This window comes from Myodes glareolus, chromosome 15, assembly GCF_982192425.1.
Source record: "Myodes glareolus chromosome 15, mMyoGla1.1, whole genome shotgun sequence".
NCBI classification, from domain to species: Eukaryota; Metazoa; Chordata; class Mammalia; order Rodentia; family Cricetidae; genus Myodes; species Myodes glareolus.
The window spans coordinates 65,136,877-65,156,559 of NC_142040.1; the positions used below are offsets into that span (position 1 = coordinate 65,136,877).

The following is a 19,683-nucleotide window of genomic DNA, read 5'->3' on the forward strand; positions in this document are numbered from 1 at the left end:
GGGGACACTAAAATTTCCCCAAATTATTTGGAACAGAACACATTAGAGAGCGAAAGTTTCAAGATAATCTCTTTTGTGTAGAAGAATGATTCTTAAATGCCTAGATTAAAACCAAACCGTAAATCCCAGCACTTAGGAGGAAGAGGAAGGCAGATATCTATGAGTTCAAGGACAGCCTGTTCTACAGAGTAAGTTTCAGAACAACCAGGACTGTTTCACAGAGAAACCCTGTCTCAAAAAAAATTCAACAAACAAACAAACAAAAACAACAAAAGCAAAGCAAAACAAACAAACAAAAAAAACCCCTAAATCTTGTAAAATCCTGTGACTGCAAATGGCTTGATTTCTTGGTAGATACTGCTGACTGACTTCCCCAGTGGTAAGCTATCTGGTGTCACTTTTGTGGTGCAGTTTGTGGTAAACATCATGTAACTTGATGGTTCAGAGAAACTGGTACCTGTGAGCAATGACATTTGACTAGATCAGGTGTTTTTCCAAAGAACATGCAATGCAAGCACCCCCTGCCCAAGAATTTCTCTGGTAAAACAAGTTCAAACATAGGGTTCATGAATAGGTCAACCCTTCATAAGCTTAGTTGACAGCAGGTAATCAAAGGCAGTATTAAGACTGGAGTATAACTCTGGGAGCATATGTGAGACCTGTGTTTGACCCTTAAAACTTAAAAAAAAAGGAAGACATGATGGAAGAATGACCTTCATGAGACCAGTAGTTGGGTAGTGAAAGAATTTGACTAAATTAAAACCACCCAGGAAAAGTTCAGGTTCAAATTAGCCAATCAATATAACAGGAACAAAAAGGAAAGACAGAAATGAGATGAAATAAAACTATGAGTAGAAAGGCACGTTTTTCACACACCCAGAGACACAGTGATGCAAAGGAAGAGCAAGCAGGAGAGCATGGGCTAAAGGGAACAGTGGCAGCAATACAAGGCGTCCAAGATAAACTCTGTTGAGCTTGAATAGGTGTGCCAGAATTTCTGTAGGAACTTATGTAGTAGCATTTCATTTGTATTTTAATAAATAAAACATGCCCGAAGATCAGAGAGTAAAACAGTCTGATTTCTCAGCCTTACAGACCAGGCAGTGGTGACACACACCTTTAATCCCAGTAGCCACAGTAGTTGCCATAGAAACTGGGAGATATGTGCCTTTAATCCCAGTGGTGTACACATTTAATCCAAGTCCTGGAGAGGATTGTAAAATGGGAGGCGATAGCTCTCACTCTCAGTATCATTCTGAGATTGATGGAGGCAAGATCATCATTTTGGACTGAGATCGAGGTAAGAACCAGCGGCTGGCTCATTTGCTTTTTGTGTTTTTAGATTGAACCGAAATTTCAGTCCCTGAGTTTTTAATAAATCGTGCATCAATCATACCTGTATTTTCTTCAGTCCCTGAGTTCATCAGAATCTGACAACATCAAACTCTTAAGGGCAGACTCTCTTGCAGCTCTTTTACCCTGGAATTTCAGGAAAGAGGAGCTGCATATTCATCTCAATGAACACAGCATGTAGCAGAGTACCTAGAGCAAGGAAAAATAGTAACACTTGCTAGAAGTACACTGAACGAAACAGTGAAATAGAGCAATCTTTGGAGTACAAAAGTAATATTTAAATCTCATCTGTGGGCTGGTGATGTAGGTTAGCCACTGGAGTGCTTGCCTACCCTGCATAAAGCTCTGGATCTAACCATCACAGTTCCATAAAGCAAGGTGTGATGTCACCCTCCACTACAAAACAATCTGAGGACCAGAACAGGCTATATGAAACTCTGTCTCAACTACATACATACATACATACATACATACATACATACATACACAAATAAATAAAACCGTAATCCAGATAAGTAAAAGAAAGCGATAGAAAAAAATACATTAAAGGTGTTTCTAAAAACGCAAGTAGAATGCTTGCTTGTAATATTTTTATCAGATTAAAAATAATTGGCATATTCTTCTGAGTGACTTTCAAACCTTGCAATGATTCTGAAGTCAGGAAAAGAAAAAGCAAATCTGACTTGTTTGTCCTTCTGCCCTAGGGGAGTAACTTGTGCTGTTCCTGAATGGGAACAGCTCTCCTGGGACTTGTCGATCTTTTGCTACAGCCAGAATCCCATTGCCTTTACACTGAAAATCTGTGTGCTGCTTTATTGGACAAGAGGAACTGTGTGTTTTAAAAAACGGCCTAAGCAGGATATCATCAGCTCACTTAGAACCATTTACTTAAAAATAGAAATAGTGTCTTTGAAAATTCAAAATCCAGGACTAAAATCAACAGAAAATCAGAGTAAATCTAATTAAAGGAACATGTGACAAGAGTTAAATCACATGTCTGGTTTCTCACGGGGGCATGGCAGTCCTATAACATTATAGATTATATTAGATTGTATGTTTCTCAAGGTTGCAAGCATCAGTGCTGTGGCTACAGGAGTCGGAAGTTCAATGTTAACCCTTCACTCTAGGAAGGAACTAAAAAATAAGCACTAGAAATATTGCTCTGTGTGGTGAAGTCATCCTCCATTATGAATAAATTTAAAACTTCCACTGTATCGTGACTTTGTAAAACTTGAATCTGCCTTCTCTTGTTAGTAAAATACTAATTAATCAGAAAGCCTCTGAGAACTAAAGTCTAGTTTTGGGATTCTATCAAGGATTATTTTCTTTCCAATATTTTCATTTTATTTCACAATTTCATAAGATGTATACCATAGTGAAGAGATATTACCTTTTAGAATAAGCTAAGTCTTGATGTAAATACCAACCCTACTTCCTTTGGCCTCAGGTCATTTAGTTAAAAAGCAAGAAAAAAAAGGCTTGTCTCATGGAGTTAATGTGTGCAAAATGGCTGAATAGAGCCAGGAAGTGGTGACACACTCCTGTAATCCTAGCACTCAGGAGGCAGAGGCAGGTGGATCTCTGAGATCACCACCAGCCTGGTCCACAGAGTGAGTTCCAGGACAGTCAGAGCTATACAGTGAATTCTGTCTCAGAAAAAAAAAAGGGTAATAAAATTTTACTTAATCAAAAGTCCTTCTAAAAATGTTTAGATCCATGAATATTTAGTAAAGGTAGGGTGTATACAAAGGGTAGATGGCACAATAACAACTCTGCATTGTAAAAAGGGGGGAAAAACTCCAATTTTGGGTCCTGTGAGACCCTTAGAAGTCATGTCACACATGGGCTCTGCAGATGCTACTATAGTGAGAAGTCACCTGCTTCAGCTCCTTAGTCCTTGGATGTTCAGAAAGCAGATTGCTGATTTGATGAATCTGATTTTAACTAAGATCCACTTGTCCTTTCTTGTTATGTTGTCCCTGCAGAGCGAGAGAAGCCTGGTAGATGTGAGTACATGTGGACTCTTTATGAAGGTGACTTTCACAGGCTGCCCCTTGCACTAGACTCAAGAAGCCTGTGTTTTTACATATGTGGGCCATAAATAAGCTCTGCTTTGCAAATATTTTCAGCTTGGGAAGAATTTGAGGTTGAAAGACCTTTCTCATTTTTCATTATTATATGCATTTCTCCATTTAGCTGTCATGTACCTTTAAGATTTACGCTTCAGTTTCCCCTTGAAATTGGGAAATGCAGTCTTGAATCTACATATATGGTAAGAGCAATTACTGGTCACATTATCTTGACCAGAAAATGGAGGAAATAAGGAAAGGGAAAATTAAAAAAAAAGAAAGAAAGATCATATTCTTGCCCAGAGGAGCACTAATGGGTTATGAACCCTTTCAGAGTCATAGAACAGAGAGAAAAATGGTTGCCTTGGTAACAAGACAAGGCCAGTCAGTTGCACACACTCTCCCAAGAGCTTCTAATTTATTCAGTAAATGGAAGCTAGAACAGGTGGCTAACCTAGATGATGCCAAAAACCTTTAGCTCTGTACTGCTGGCATCCTCCACATTCACTTGAATACCAACTATCATTCATTTCCTCTGTGCTGGAAGAGTTAACATGCCAGTGTGGCTCCGCGTATCTTAGGACACGAGAAAGCTGTCTGCGTTTGTCATTGCCTAACCACATAATATAGTGTCTACGATTTCTCAAAATGACAATACAACAGCTTCGTGTCACCAGTTACTTTGAAAGCGAAAATCATTGCAAACCTGATTATAAAAATGCAGCACTGGTCTTCCCGTAAATCAGATATCACCGTGAATTTTAAAAGGAAGAGGGAGTTTATTGCTGGCTTTCACAATGCTTGCTCTAAATGACGAACAGCCTCAGAAATTCCTGTTCCATAAAGCCATCTGCAAGCACATGAGTGAAACCAATTTTGGATTATAATAAGAAGTAGAAGGAATCATATCAAGCAACTTAAAGTCAAAGTTATTCATTATAGAATTAAATAACATCATTAAGTGTCATATAGAGGGCGTGTCTGAAAAGTTAGCAATACCTTTTGAAAACACAGCACACTTTCACGGGTGCATTTCAGTGTTCTTTTCTAGCCTCTTGTCTAAACTCCCTCCGGACTATCCGGAGCTTCAGAAAGCAGGATCCCAGTGCATCTCACTCCACATCTCTGCCCTTTGCTGCTCCCTCTGTCGTAAGATGCGCTTCCAACACCACCGCATTCCATGCTCAATCCTTATTCATTCTCAAGGCTACATGCAAACATTTCGCTCTTCCCAAAACCTTTCTTCCTTGACTCGTGCGGAACAGTTGCTTGGAAGATAAGCGACTCTCCCCGTGTGACCCTCTACAGATAACTCCATTATTGGCTTATATGAACATTTTCCTCAGATTGGGTCTCTCAGACCTTCAGATCCTAGCTGTATGGACTGTATTACATTCACTTCTCACGCCCAACGCGTTTCCAGGCACATAGTATGACATCATCATTATCTAATGAAAGAATGAAGGTACAAGCTAACTGACGAGTGTCTAGATGAACTGACTGACCTTTAAAATTCTGCACGTTTTTAGTATATAATAAAACATTTTCTGAAATGGAATTCCACAATTTTAAACAGAGATTGATGATCATTCCTGAATCTCTTAAAAATGCAGCCCTAAAGGGAGCTTCTTTTTGTAACTTGGTTTTGATCTACCTTCAGGCTGCTGGCCCAGCACATTCCTTACGCTGAGCATACCCACCAAAAGCCAGAAGCTTCAAAGAACAGAACTTGAAAACTATTGTCTTGACTTGGGGCAAGGTCAGCCTCACTTAACAACTCCAGGCCACACAGAATTAGATAAACAAGTGTTTGTTAGGAACAATTTTAAAACAGGATGGGGTGTTGGGGAGGGGGAAGGCTGAGGTTTTAGCTTTGTCTATTCATCTGTTCTTGGCATCTTGGAGTTGTTTCCAGAGGTGACCTTGAGGAGTATGGACGTTTCCTTGACAACCATGCTAACCATCTCCAGCATGTAGGGGGAATGCTTCCGTGCCTATTCTCTCCTCCACTACCAGAGATGCTCTGGTGATTCAAAGAAATAAAGAAGCTCTCCTTCCTAAACAGTAGTCAGCACCTTGGTGGCATTGCACGTTATGCTGGGAAATCAAGAGATGATGGCAATCATGAGGCAGTTCTTCCTCCTTTCAGAAGTGGGATTTAACCTCTGTATTGCTGCATGTTTCACTCTAATTACCCCATGTATTTGCCTGTGTTCATGATGCGTGTGCGCACACACACAGACACCCACATAGACAGACAGACAAATAGACACACATACACATACAGATACACACAGAGACACATACACACATATATACACCAGACACACACACAGACAGACAGATAGACACACAGAGATACACACACAGACACACACATAGACAGATAGATAGACACACACACATAAACACACAGACAGACACACACACACAGACACACACACAAACAGATAGATACACACACAGACACACAGAGAGACACACAGAGAGACACACACAGACACACACATTGACACACACAGACACTCACACACACATAGACATATAGACAGACACACAGACACACACATACCACACACTCAGACAGACACAGACACACACAAACACATACAGACACACACATTGACACACACAGACACATACAGGCACACACATTGACACACACAGACACATACAGACACACACATTGACACACACAGACACACACAGACACACACATTGACACACACAGACACACACAGACACACACATTGACACATACAGACACATACAGACACACACAGACACACACATTGTCACACACAGACACATACAGACACACATTGATACACACACAGACACACACACACAGACATATAGACACACACAGACATACACATATACACACACTCAGGCAGACACACACACACACACACCACAGTCATTCTCCCACCATGCTCTTATCTTCTATCACGATTATCTGTGCTTCTTACTAACATTCTGCTTCTGGTATACCCCTGTTATAGTTACCTCTATAACAGTAACCGTTTCCTTACCCATCTCAGTTCCTAACATGAACCAAATTACAGAATGAAATTAAACCGGTGTCATGGTTACAAAACTGGGTTGCAGCAACTCCAACTAGGAAGTGCAAGCAGCCTAGTGTTAGTGCAAGATGACATGGAGGCTGTAATAGACCTTGAAATCAATAATAGTAATTAATTTTCAATTCACATTGACTCCCATTCTTTCCATCTGGACACTAACATTTCATTTACTGTGCTCTTTTCCTCCCAAGATCAGCTTAAAACTTTGTTCTTGCCATTGATAGCACGTGTTTATGGCAATTTCAAACACTTCAATGACAATATTCATATCACAAAAGAATTGGGGACCCTAGTACTTTGGACATGTACCCATATTCATGTTTTGTCTGGGTTTTATGTTCACAGAAATCTTTGAAGTTATATACAGCTTTGTCAGGAAAACAACTCATCCTGGGAGATGTTTCCAGGTGTCTAATTTACGTAAATAACTAAATATAACAGTTCCCATGTTTAAAGTGAAACATCACACGGTCAGAATCCACAACCAAGCTCTCTTACTATAGAGTCCTCATCATGAACAGGAAGAGGTTAATGTGGCCTTTCACACGCAAAAATGTGTGGAAGAAAAACCTCAAAAATAGTGATAATTTCAAGGATTTTGAATGTGTTTATCATAATGAACTTGGAGATTTACATAAAACTGAACCCAAGAAATAATGTAATCCCTTATTTTATATGGGAAAAATAAATACCAAATGTGTCATTTGGTCACAGATCTTGGAAAAATAGCAGAAATTTCTTTGAATCTATTTTGACTACCAAGTAAAATGATCACCATGATTTTTTGGTATCACAACTGCATCTAACCTCATTGTTAAGTGTTTTATTATATGACATAATGTTCTGCTCTCAACAATCTCTAATGAATTGTTCCTGGGTGTGTGCACGCAGCTTCAGTTGGGAATGTTCTCCACTAAACAAAACCACGCACTGTCACTTAGAGTGGCTTAATAAACACGGGATAATATCAGGACACATGTCTATGAAAACAGCATCTCACATCTGGTAAATATGTACAATTATTCTATATGTGCAAAAATATTCAGAGAAGTCTTACAATGTCCAACAAGTATTTTCCTTGAAGAACTAAGAGAGAAGGATACCCTAAGATTATGTCAAAACTGTCTTATACCATGTCCTAACATCAGACAAAGCAAAATTTTCCATAGAAAACCTGGCAAGTTTACACTCATTCCTGATCATCCCTGTCTAAAACATACAGATACTCCCGCTGTCTAGGGAACATGAGAACTTGGGCTGCCAATTATTTTACCTAGGCTGGTAATTAATAAATAGATTGCAGGTACTATAGTATAAGCTGAAAATACTATGTGCTTATTTGAAAATAGATAAATATGCATATGCATGATAAATAAATTATAGATATATAGAGAGATAAATTATGTATAGCTTGATGACATATAGATAGTCTATAGACATATGGGTATATATATATTAAAAAGATAAAGGGATAGGAGATGGATGGTTAAAAGATGGTAAATGATGATAGATAAATAGAGGATAGATAGATGATAGATTAGATAGAGGATGATAATAGGTAGATAATAGATTATGGAATGTAGATAGATGATGGAGATAGACAGATGAATGTATATGACAACAATAAATGAGTAACAGATAAAATAGAAATGAAGAAATAAGCCCACAAAAGAGGTAAAAATTGTTCTACTATAGTATTACAATAAAAATTAGTTATTAAAAATGAGAGTCATTACATGAAGCTACATATGAATTCTACCAAACTCCATCCATGGTGAAGAGTTGATCGACAGCAAGCACATCTTCATTTTTACAGTGTCACTACTGCCCAGAGCAGACACAGTTTCTAGAAATCTCAGTAAACGTTAGAAACCAGTATAGTTTTCCTATTAGCAAGTCAAGATAAATGCCAAGAAAGAACACCTAAGATCTCTAACCACTCTGAAGGCACAGAGTTTAAAATCCTGCACATTGGGACCAGTTCAAACATTTCTGAACACACTTTTTAAAATAGAATTTGAAGGACTATGCGATTGCACAGTCTGTGTTGTTTGCCTTAAAATAACTTCCAGGCACTCTGAGACCACTTGCCATTATTGACATTTCTTCATTTCCTTCAGGTAAGTACGCAACATGAAAGCAAGGAGGACCGTATGATTGCCATAGGATCAGGGCAGCAGCTTCTATTTCTGGGACCTCTTTGCCCTCTTTCTCCCAGGCTTTCTGTACCTTGTAAACTATATGAAGGGGCAGGCTGCTGTCTTGTTCGCTATATCTCAGTTTGTAATGGTGACTTGTGTAATATATGCATTCAACAAACACGGGATGCTAGGTATGTCAAATTTCATCTATTGTGGAGCAGTTAACCTTTAGGCAAATTTGTGTGCACGGAGTGAAAATCAATGGCATCTGTCAAACTTCTCCAACATGTTACACCAATATCTTCTCTCAATAAAACAGATTAGACTACAGAAATCTTGGGAGTGGGACTATATGCCTAGCTTCTGTGTCTACCACTAAGCCCAGAACCTGACTGCTAAAATGATTTCACATATAGCTATTATCAAAATAAGAACAACCAATGCTTTGGTTTAAATATTTGAAATACAACAAAATTGACTTGTTTCCTCCGGATAGTCAATCCCTGGACTTCATCCTAAGGACACAGCTCTAGTTCCAGATCATTCAGTTTTCCAAGCAGAAGGCCAGTGAAAATCCTAGAAGAAATTCACACAATGAAAGCCAAGCTGGGCACACACTGGCACATTCAACATATACTTTCATGTCACAGAATCAGCCTTTTCTCAGATCTCTCTGTGCTGATAAAATAAATTCTTCTCAAAGAGGATGAAAGGATTCTCCTCAGGGCCCTCATGGATTTGTTGCCCCTAAGAAGTAGAATAATATAATCTTTTAAAGAATAGGATTCTATAGAATCACATTTCTTTTAAATTTTTATCTAGATGATCCAAGTACTGTTTTTAAGCACTACATATGAAGATAATGTGATTGCTATGCCTGAAGAGCTAAAACTCCAACTGATGAAAAGGAATAGGTTTTAATACTTGGATCACATGTAAAACACATATCACCGTCAACACCCTGGGAGGCATTTTACAGTGGGGGCTCAGGTAAGGCTAATAAGACTCTTTTACACCTCAGCCTTGCATTCATAAAAGCTTCTTTAGTGCTGGCTCTTCTCATTCAACTGTATTTTGGCTGTCTCGCATGAGGCTTAGCCAGGACAGCATGAGCCACGCTTCTGCCCTGTGGGTTTCAATGCACACACTGTTCTTGATGTTGGTAAAGCCGCAGTTAGTGCCGGCTTCTCTCCCGCAAGCACAGCCCAAACACTTTCCCGTTTAGGCTGTTTATTACATTGAATGAAAAGGAAGCATAAAAAAAAGTCAAAGCGACAGCAAACAAACAAGCAGACAGAAATAAGTCAGCGAGGAAGCAGCAGGCTGACACGCTAATTGAACATTACCTTTTCCTCATAGTGAGGGGCAAGCTTCACGGTCATTTCTGGCTTTCCTCACAGTGCTGATTTCAAACCCCCAGCTGAGAAGGCAGCTGTGCAGAGCAGGGGAACTGGTGCGCACAGCGGGAGGGCTGCATCCTAATGCTACTCCCAGAAACTCTTGCTTTATTTCGGCTGCAGTGTTGTCATGAACAATGCCAGGCACGTGCAAGGATGTCCTCTTTCCCCAGCGGTGGAACAAAGATCACAAGGATGGGTTTTCTGAAGCCTTCCAAAGCCCGCACCACCTCACTTCTATTGTTATAGTCAATATAGCCTCCAAAGGGAAGGGATTTGCTGCTTTTCAGGATGTTTGAAATTCGGGAAAGCTCTCATTAATTATATCTTAACAGGATGGATAACGGCGAAACAGACGTGAAAGTTGAAGCATATGGGAGGAGTGTTGCTTGCTTCTCCCCTCCCAGTGCCAGAGAAAGGAAAACAGAATAAAAAGACAAAGGAAGGAAAGAAAGAGCTGGATAGTTGCGCTCCACTGTTTTCTGTCTTTCCTACACAGTAGCACTGAAACGCTTTTCATGAGGAAAAGCAGAAATTGTATTTTTATATGTGTGATGAATATAGCAAGACAAAAATCAAATGAGCCTAAAGTAATGCTGCATTTTTTTAAAAGCCCTTGAGTATAGAATTGCTTTCCATTATCCTGTACTGACAGGAAAAATGCCTCGTGGAGTTCTCTGGAAGAGACATGAAAAATAATTACAGGGGAAATACTAAGTAACATAATGGCTTCCGTCGCTAGCCGCATGGCCTATGATGCTACAGGACTGTCACAAAGGAATCAGTCATACCACAGCAGTGGGGAGTCTGATGAGACTGAGACTTAAGAATCACAGAAGATGCAATTGTTTATAGTTCTGAAAACAGAAAATGTTAATGTGCATCCTAACATGAAATTCCATTTATACATGTATGTATTTTGGTATCTGTTTTAAGGACATTTGCTTTTAATATTCAAAATCACATTGAATTGCTTTGAACAACTTTACATGTCTATTTTATGCTAAGTAATCAAGTTCTTTACCACAAAGGTACATTCAAGCATAAACATCGATATAAAATCATTTGATAAACAAGTTTAACTCCAAGGCATTTTGAGGATGTCTTGCCTTTTTATGTTCGCTTAATTATACAAGCTATTTTAACATGGAGTTAAAATGCTAAAATTCATAAGTTTCTGTTTAAATACGGAGTACGTCATCTAAGATATTTATGAGCACAAGCGTAGTACCCAGAAAATTCTGTCATGATAACTCTAAACAAGGTGGACGTAAATATCTCTGACACAATCTTCATTCAGGAAATCTTCCTGCTCTCCATGAGAACAAGCCTCTCACAACGGCTCTCCTTCACACCTCTCCAGAAGAGAAGAGAAAGCAGAATGAAAAGTGCCTCGATTCCTACTTTATGGATGTGAAAGGTTCAGGATGCTGTGAAATCACCCCAGTCCTTTGTCCCAGCAGCTGCACTGTCCTGCCAGCACACAGGCAGAAAAGCAAGGCTGACGGGAGAGGCCCCTTTAGCAGGAAGCAGTACTGAAAGTAGCTGATTCAAGGTGATTGGGGACCATCCCAACAAACAAACAAAAAAACTATGTGTGTGTATACATACATACATACATACATACATACATACATATATATTTCTTTCATACATACACACACACACACACACACATATACATGAAAGAAAAAAATTCCTTCTTCTTCATGAGATAAATATTCCAACCAAAAACACTGGAGGAAATAGAGGAGTGGCAAATAACTACTGTGGGGGAACAAATTGTCCATTAATTTATTTGAAACAGCACAGCTATGCCATTTTGGAAACTAAATGCGCTAATTTTGTTAAGTCTTGCAACCCAAAACTGCTGACTTCACATTTTCTCAGATACCTGTACTAATTTCTCTTACTTACCTCCTCACAGTACCTGTTTTGTGGTGTCTACCAACAGGAAAAATTTCCCCTGAATAAATCAAAGATTTGTCCAAAAATAAAAAATCCTTCCTTAAAATAGTATCCACTTTTAATAGTGACTCTGTTGAAGTCTAATCAAATATTCTACTTAATCTAGAAAGTGAATAAGATAATTCTGAAAATTTGAATGCTAAAATCTGTTTTGTTAATATTTTAGAACTTTGTTTTGCATCATACCCCAAACTAACTTCAGAGAGCCATGAAGTCATGTCAGCGCCATTAAGCTGAGCAATAGACTTGGACGTGGACAGTGGTAATGATGTCGGAACATAGGGGAACACAGGCACAAAGGAAAAGACCTGACCCGATGAACCGCATACAATTTTAATGCGCTAATGGTTATTTTTCATTTTTAATTGGCACATGTTTGCACATCATTAGCAGAGTAAGGCAATGTGAGGCACATGTGTGATTTAATGATCCAATCCATCTCGTCAAACACAGAACATATACAACGGCAGTGCTGGAACACTAGCTATTTAGATATGTCTAAGAAGCTTAAGTAAGACCACAATTGATATCTTCTATAGGAGAAGGGGACCAGTTCGCCCTGTCTAACTGTACTCTGACCCTGTTCCCCAGGCTCTCTGTCAACACCCTCCTTCCTTCCTCTTCCCAGGCTCCACTGGGAACTCCACTCCACTCTCTCAATTTATGAATTGAGTCTATGGTTTTAGTTTCCACAACTGAGCAAGAAGCTACCAGTGTTTTAGGCTGGACTATACAATTTCCACTTAGAACCTAAAAAGCTAACATGGATTGAATGAAAAATATGTAACGTCTGTTGGGTAGTTTGCAATGTAAAGAGCAGAAACTTCAAAAAAGCAAAGGTAATCCAAATACACATAGGAAAAAGAAGCATCAACTTCCTAAATTAGCATCCAAATTCAAATTCATTTAAAAGGCCCACTTTTATTTATTAATTAATTTCTAAATATGCAGTTGTGCGATAATCACATTGCTGTCAATTGATCAAATTGGTATTTGATATTTGTCATGAAAATATAAGACACACACACCTAAAGTGATCACTCATTTGAAATTGAAACCATTTATGACTTCCTACTATTTTAAAAAAGTCGTAATTTTTAATAGTGCTTAGTACAGTATATCAACACTAGAGAAGTCAAAATAAGAACTAAATGTCCAAGAAAATAAATCATTAAAAAATTAAAATGAAATTTGGTCCTGGCAGTGTGCAGAAAGAGAGAAACTGTGAGTATTGCCACAGCAACATGATTTGTTGCGATGTCCATATCAAACACAGGCAAGGACACTTCAGATCCACTCGATCTGGATCTTAGAAATTAGAGAAGGCACAGGAAAGGCAAGAAGACCCAACTGGGACTAGGCATTGTGTCCTAGTTGGTGACCTAAGAGGCAATATATAACTTTTATAGAATTGTTTTTGTATGCATAGTCACCAGATAAATTTTCTAAAGCAATTTTAGTTGGGAGGCAATCACTCCAAGTAATTTCATTATTCACAAATTGTGTCAGGCTCCCTGTGGCAAATCTTTTTACCTATAGTAACAAACAGCCACTTGCTAGAGTACCATTCTCGAGTCAATGGAGATTGCCGGCAAAGAGTTAGCTAAAAAAACACAAAGGAGAATCAACTGTTGCAATCCAGTTCCCCAAGATCATGTGACCTGTGTACTAGGATATTCTTGTAGGACCAAAAAAGGGAATTTGATGAGACACTGCTGTACCTCTGCCTACTCTGAGGGGAGAATTTGGCTAACAATGCAAAAATTAGAAGGCAACAAGTCTTTAAATTTTCTTATCTGCAGAGTAAAGAAGATCAGTCGTATTTTGATGGAGAAACTTTTGTCAAGTTCCAAAGGTATAAAAATACAAAGTGCAGGGAAGGATACATTTCAGACTTTAAATTGGGCTTGGAAGTGATGCAGGCACAGTTACATATGGCTGGCAAACGGAGACCATGCCAATAGAGGCAGAATGAGTGTGAGGATGTGTGAAGTTGGATCATACATATGGGGAACATTAGCACAAAGAACAAAAAAGAAAGTATCTGTACAGCAAATGGGCCATGTTTGTATAGCGGAGACTCCAGTGGAAGGAAGAGTTTTTGACATGGTATTAAAGGGAAGCCAAGTTCCAGCTGGATACCTTCAGCCTCTATCGGATTTCAGTTTCCCCTTCGGAGATCATGACCATGTGCTTCTTTCTTTGAACAATCACTTCCCTCTTTTCCTTTCTATTAGCAAAAATGTGTGCAATAATCATCTTTCTCTTGTACACACACCCAGGAGACATCAGGAGTTGTGAGCAAACTGCTGCTTTCACCCTCTTTTGTTAAAGTCACACCAGTTTCTTCTGTTAATGATTGGCAAGTGTGCTAATTCAGAGTCAGGTGAACTAATTAATTCAGGTGAATCAAATAAAAACTGCAACAGAATAACTCGTGTGGGTTTACAGAACTGTTAAAAAAATACTTTGAAATATAGTATGCATTGCTTGTTATTTGAAAAAGATAAAAAAAAAAATAGTAGTATTTCTTACATCTAGATTCAAATCTACCCCATTTGCCGAATATATTCTGTTAACCTGCATTCTTTCGGGAGAAAAGCATTTTCACAATGACAGCACCACCGTCCTATTTAAAGCAGAAGCTCGTGTTATAAGCTTTACATAATTTAAAATGCATTCAAGGTAATAGCTATATAATGTTGAATGGCAAATTTGCCAGTTTATATCAATGTAATGTTGAATGACAAATTTGCCAGTTTATAGCAATGAATAAGTGTTCCCTCACATGTCTCGGGCCTCTTGGCATAGTGTAGTCAAGTTCACTAGCTTGCAGTTTCTCATGAACCTGACATAAAGATGCAAGACATGACTACGCTCATGACACTGTGTGACCAGGAAGATGTGCATGGCCTACCTCACTCAGATGGCTCACTGAGACATCTGTTGGTAGGCCACAACTCCTAACTCAGTTTGTTGTCAGATGAACTACTGTAAAGCCAATGACAACACAAAATCTATTTCTAGTTTCTTCCTACACATCTACATTGCTGGTTCCATAACAGTCAGGGCTATACAATGAGACTCTATCTCAAAAACAAACACCAAACCAAGAAAGAAAGGAAGCATGACTTGACAATGCAGCAGCCCAGAGTGTGGAGTGTCTTTACTTAGTTACTTCTCTGGTTGCTGGCCAAATACCTGACAGAAAACATCACAGGTAGGAAAGACAGGTAGGAAAGGTTTGCGTCAACTCAGGGTTGGAGAGGATGATTCTCCTGGAGGGAAGCATGGAGGCAGCAGTGTGAGGATACAGGCACACTGTGTCAGGAGTGTGAGGATGCAGGCACACTGTGTCAGGAGTGTAGGAGGCTGGCACACTCACAGAAGTGTGAGGAGGCAGGCACACTGTGTCAGGAGTGTAGGAGGCTGTTACATTGTGTCAAGAGTGTGAGGAGGCTAGCACACTCACAGAAGTGTGAGGAGGCTGGCACACTGTGTCAGGAATGTAGGAGGCTGGCACACTCACAGAAGTGTGAGGAGGCTGGCACACTGTGTCAAGAGTGTGAGGAGGCTGGCACACCCACAGAAGTGTGAGGAGGCTGGCATACTGTGTCAGGAATATAGGAGGCTGGCACACTGTGTCAGGAATGTAAGGAGGCTGTCACACTGCACAGGGGTGTGAGGAGGCTGGACAGGGGAGTGCATCTGCTCACTTAAATTTCTCCATTTAATTCAGTAGGGATGGTGCTACACAGATCGAGTCGCGGTGGGTTTTCCCTCCTCAGTTTAACCTTTCTGTAAACACTCTTTAAATACAGTCAGAGGTGTGTTTCCATGGTGATACTAAATTCTGTCCTGTTAACAACAAAGATCAACCATCATTTACCCTTTCTGGGCAAAAGGCCTTGTGGGCATAGCACACACAGTGAAGTAAAAGGGTTAATTTACACCTGGTTTAGGAGTAGAAAAGGAGGAAGAACCAGGGTGAGGTTGTTTTTTGCTTTTATTTTTGTTTTATATTTTTTAAATGAAAATAGTCTAGATAGTTCCACGTAAGTGCTCTAAAGACATTTTGAGAATGAGTTAGCTTCCAGAACACAAGGCCACCTCACACACAGACACTCTTCATTTGCAAGTGATTAAGGGATTCCACATAGCCAACAGTTTGATTCTCTCAGTGTGAGCTTTCAGTCACTGTGCATAGACAGAAAGCTTTGGTCTCTATGGCTGATGGTCAGACCAGAGAGCGCAGTACAGAGAAGACATGGCTGGGCAGTATACAGATTATTGGAGTAAGAATATGTCCAGTTCTTGAAAATGAAACAATTGTGGAACTGAACACTGAAATAGCCTATTCAGGAAGCCTTTCAGCCCTATGAAGGCAGCGACATCCTTTTTGCCATCTTTTGTCCATCCTGAAGTTAAGTTCTGGTAGATTTTTAAAGTTAACAGTGCTTCCCTACAGGAACTCTTTTGTGATGTTAAGTTCTGAAAGATTTGACAATGAGAAGTCATGAACTCATCAATACCATTTTATGCACAATAGCTTTATGACCTTAAAATATAGTCTGTGCTTTTCCTAATTAACTCACTGTAGAAAAAATGTTTCCTAAATTTTCACCAATGATTAATCAAATCAGTAAAGAATTTTTCTTAATACTTTTCCTGTCGTGAAGACAAAATACACAGACAAAGACTACTTCAGACAGAAAGTGTTTATTATGGCTCACAGTTCAATTGTATAATTCAGAAATTGCATAACCGAAGAAACTTGAGGCAGAGGGTCCTGTTGCATGCACATCCAGGCAGCAAGAAGCAAGAAATAATAGTGACAACCAGATTCTCTTCTTTATATAATATCCAGGATGCAAGTCAGAACATGGTGCCACAAACAGTGGGCAGGTCTTTTGACTTCTTCCCACTTAAACTAATCCTATCAATCTCCTATTTCCCAGGTGATTATAGGTAGTGAGATTTTGGCAATTAGACCTAAAAGTATCAACTGTAATGTGGCTATGCCTGGCATGATTTGTAATTGTGAACTTAAATATATTGTGAACATTAGTTCATCTCTCATTTCCAGTTAAGCAAAAACAATTACTTATAAAGATCAGTTGTTAAGCTCCTTTTAAACTTTGATTATTTGAAATTTGGCTATTGTGCCACTGCCAGTGGCCCCTCAGTCTGTCCCAGTCATGCAACTGTCACCCACATTCAGAAGGACTACTGTTTGGACTGGCTTTTGGGGTACATATTATTTGGATGGATTCCTTGCTCAGCCTAGGTATATTAGGGAGGGCCTTGGACCTTCCCTAAAGCAGTGTGCCTTACCCTCTTTGAGGAGTGGATGGGGTGGGTTGAGGAGATAGGCGGAGGGAATGGGAGGAGGGGAGGGAGTGGTACGTATAATGAAAAAGGACAGTTTGTTTTCTTTTAAAAAATAATAAAAAGATATAAAAAAGCAAAGAAAACTGGCTATTGTACACAGATATAAGAAAGGGTGAATTTCCTCCCTTGTGTAATGCTTTTATGATATAGGCTTAATATATTTAAATAAACCTGCTACCAATTTTTCATTTTTAATTTGTTAGGTTTCTATTCACAAGGTGTCCAGTTGTATCCAGTTACCTATGCTGTTTGAGTCGCAAAAGTGATTATGTCTAAAGTAACCTGACTGTATGAATAATTGAGGTAATGAAGTCTGAGGAAGTTCTTTATCTCACCAGACTATGGAAATCTGTAAGACATCAAGCATGCAGTTTTCGCTGCATGAGCAATGCGAGATTCTTCTCCCATCAGGCAGCAGCTCTGGATCATGAGGCCGGCACCACAGGCCTGTAAGGACTCTCCGCAGAAGCTCATCCATATTTTCAAAACACATCACATTCCTCTTGTGCTCATTTGAGGTCCATTAGCAAGATGATTAGGCTCTCTGTTCTGAATTATGTCCTTGTCTTAATCTTTGACCTGCTAATATTTCAAATGACATTAAGATAGCAATTAGATCCCCTTTTCTTTGCGAGTTTATGCTGATCAGGCATTTGGCTCTCTCTTGGAAGCATAATAAGACTCATATTTTCCCGCTTGCTTGGTGTAGTAAGGGTTTTGCTTAAAATTAGGTGAATATAACACTGTAGAAAGCTATCTGAGTTCAGTGAAAAGATGATAGAGGAGGAGAAAGGAGTGGGAGCAAAAGGAACGAATTGTGAAAAATTCAATGTTTTTGCGTTATTAATTTTAATCCTAATACATTAGGATTTTTCCACTTTTGTGTTTGAGAAAATTAAGTCTACATATTTATTTATTTATAATATTTTCCAGGAAATTCATTTTATGCTACCACTCATAGATTTCTCCTGGTGTTTATGCTACTGGGGATATAGCCAAGACGGAGCTATGTGAATATTTTGATAAACTTACATGAACATCAAATATTCCATGCACAGCAACGCAGCTCTATACATGTTCATGGAGGCAAACATGCATATTTTCTTGTATATGTATATAATTAGTCATGGAAACACTCACAGACTCCAAGTTTAGTTTAAAATTCTTTAAAATTTTCCTTAGTCATGTACTAATATCCCTAGATTCTCAAAAGTCCCCTTCTGTATTTTAATATTTAGCCCTATATAGCAAACATTATATTATCTTGTAACCAAAATACAGCTACTGATAACAAGAATGATAGATCTGTGCTCGGTAAATATATGAGTTTTGCCAATGATTCTACTAAACTCTCCTGAAGCATGGAACAAGAGCTAAACTGTCAAGTATATGCCCCATTTAAAGGCAAGAATAACCCATTAATTACTTGACAAATGGTAGCTCACCACAGCTCTGTCGTAGCTCTGGGAATCCCATCATGGTAGAAAGAGACAAAGATGCCAAGAAATCATACAGTGGATGCATTCAGCCAAGACGGCCTGCAAGAAAGCTCAGACAATGTCCTTAGACATTGGGATATGGTTTTGTCTAGGGTGTGAATAAATATATCTAGAAACTGTTGTTCTTTTGATATGGATGCTGCAACAAGATCTTGAAACCTCGTGATGCTAGAAGCTTCCTCTTACTTATTATATGAAAGCAATGTGAGAATCATGGAGGAACAGGAAAGACAATGTGAGCCTGCTTGATTAGGGGTCTTAGTTATCAATATTCCCACACTACACAGCTACTGATAGAAGATAGTCATGATTAACACCTGGTTCACACAGGCAAAACAGAAGATCAAAAGAAAACCCAATGCTGATGGCTTCAGCCTGTGGCAGAGAATGAAAAACATAAAAGGGAGAGGTAAGGTGAAGGAAGAAGAGATTTGAGTTTGATAACCCTTCAAACTGAACTCAAAACATCTAATCAACAAATTGGTTATTATAGCAAGCGTGATGTGGGAAGTCCTTCTGTATATGTGTTGTTTTTATTGGCTAATGAATGAAGCTGTTTTGGCCAATGGCTTAGCAGAATATAGCCAGACTGAACGAGATAGAGTTGGTAGAATCAGAGAGAGGACATGTAACTGGCAAAGGAGAAAGACACCCAGAACTTTTACAGGTCACAGCCTCATGGCAATACACAGATTAATAAAAAAAAAAATGGGTTAATTCATGATGTAAGCGCTAGCTAAAAAACATGCCTGAGTCATTGGCCAAGCAGTACTGTAATT

General features: G+C 39.0%; 1 long non-coding RNA gene across 3 annotated transcripts in view; it reads right to left on the reverse strand.

The window, feature by feature from the left end:
• Positions 1–10,622, reverse strand: part of LOC125414923 (uncharacterized) — a 32,757-nt gene extending 22,135 nt beyond the window's left edge. Inside the window, exons 1-3 of one of the 3 annotated variants that reach the window (XR_015735014.1) lie at positions 9,996–10,622; positions 4,129–4,272; positions 1,397–1,542 (exon numbers count right to left, since the gene is read on the reverse strand). This is a non-coding gene — a long non-coding RNA (uncharacterized LOC125414923). The remainder of the gene's footprint in view (positions 1–1,396; positions 1,543–4,128; positions 4,273–9,995) is intronic. The other 2 variants (XR_014996997.2, XR_007236449.3) reach the window with 2 other exon arrangements.
• Between the last annotated feature and the right edge of the window lie 9,061 nt (positions 10,623–19,683).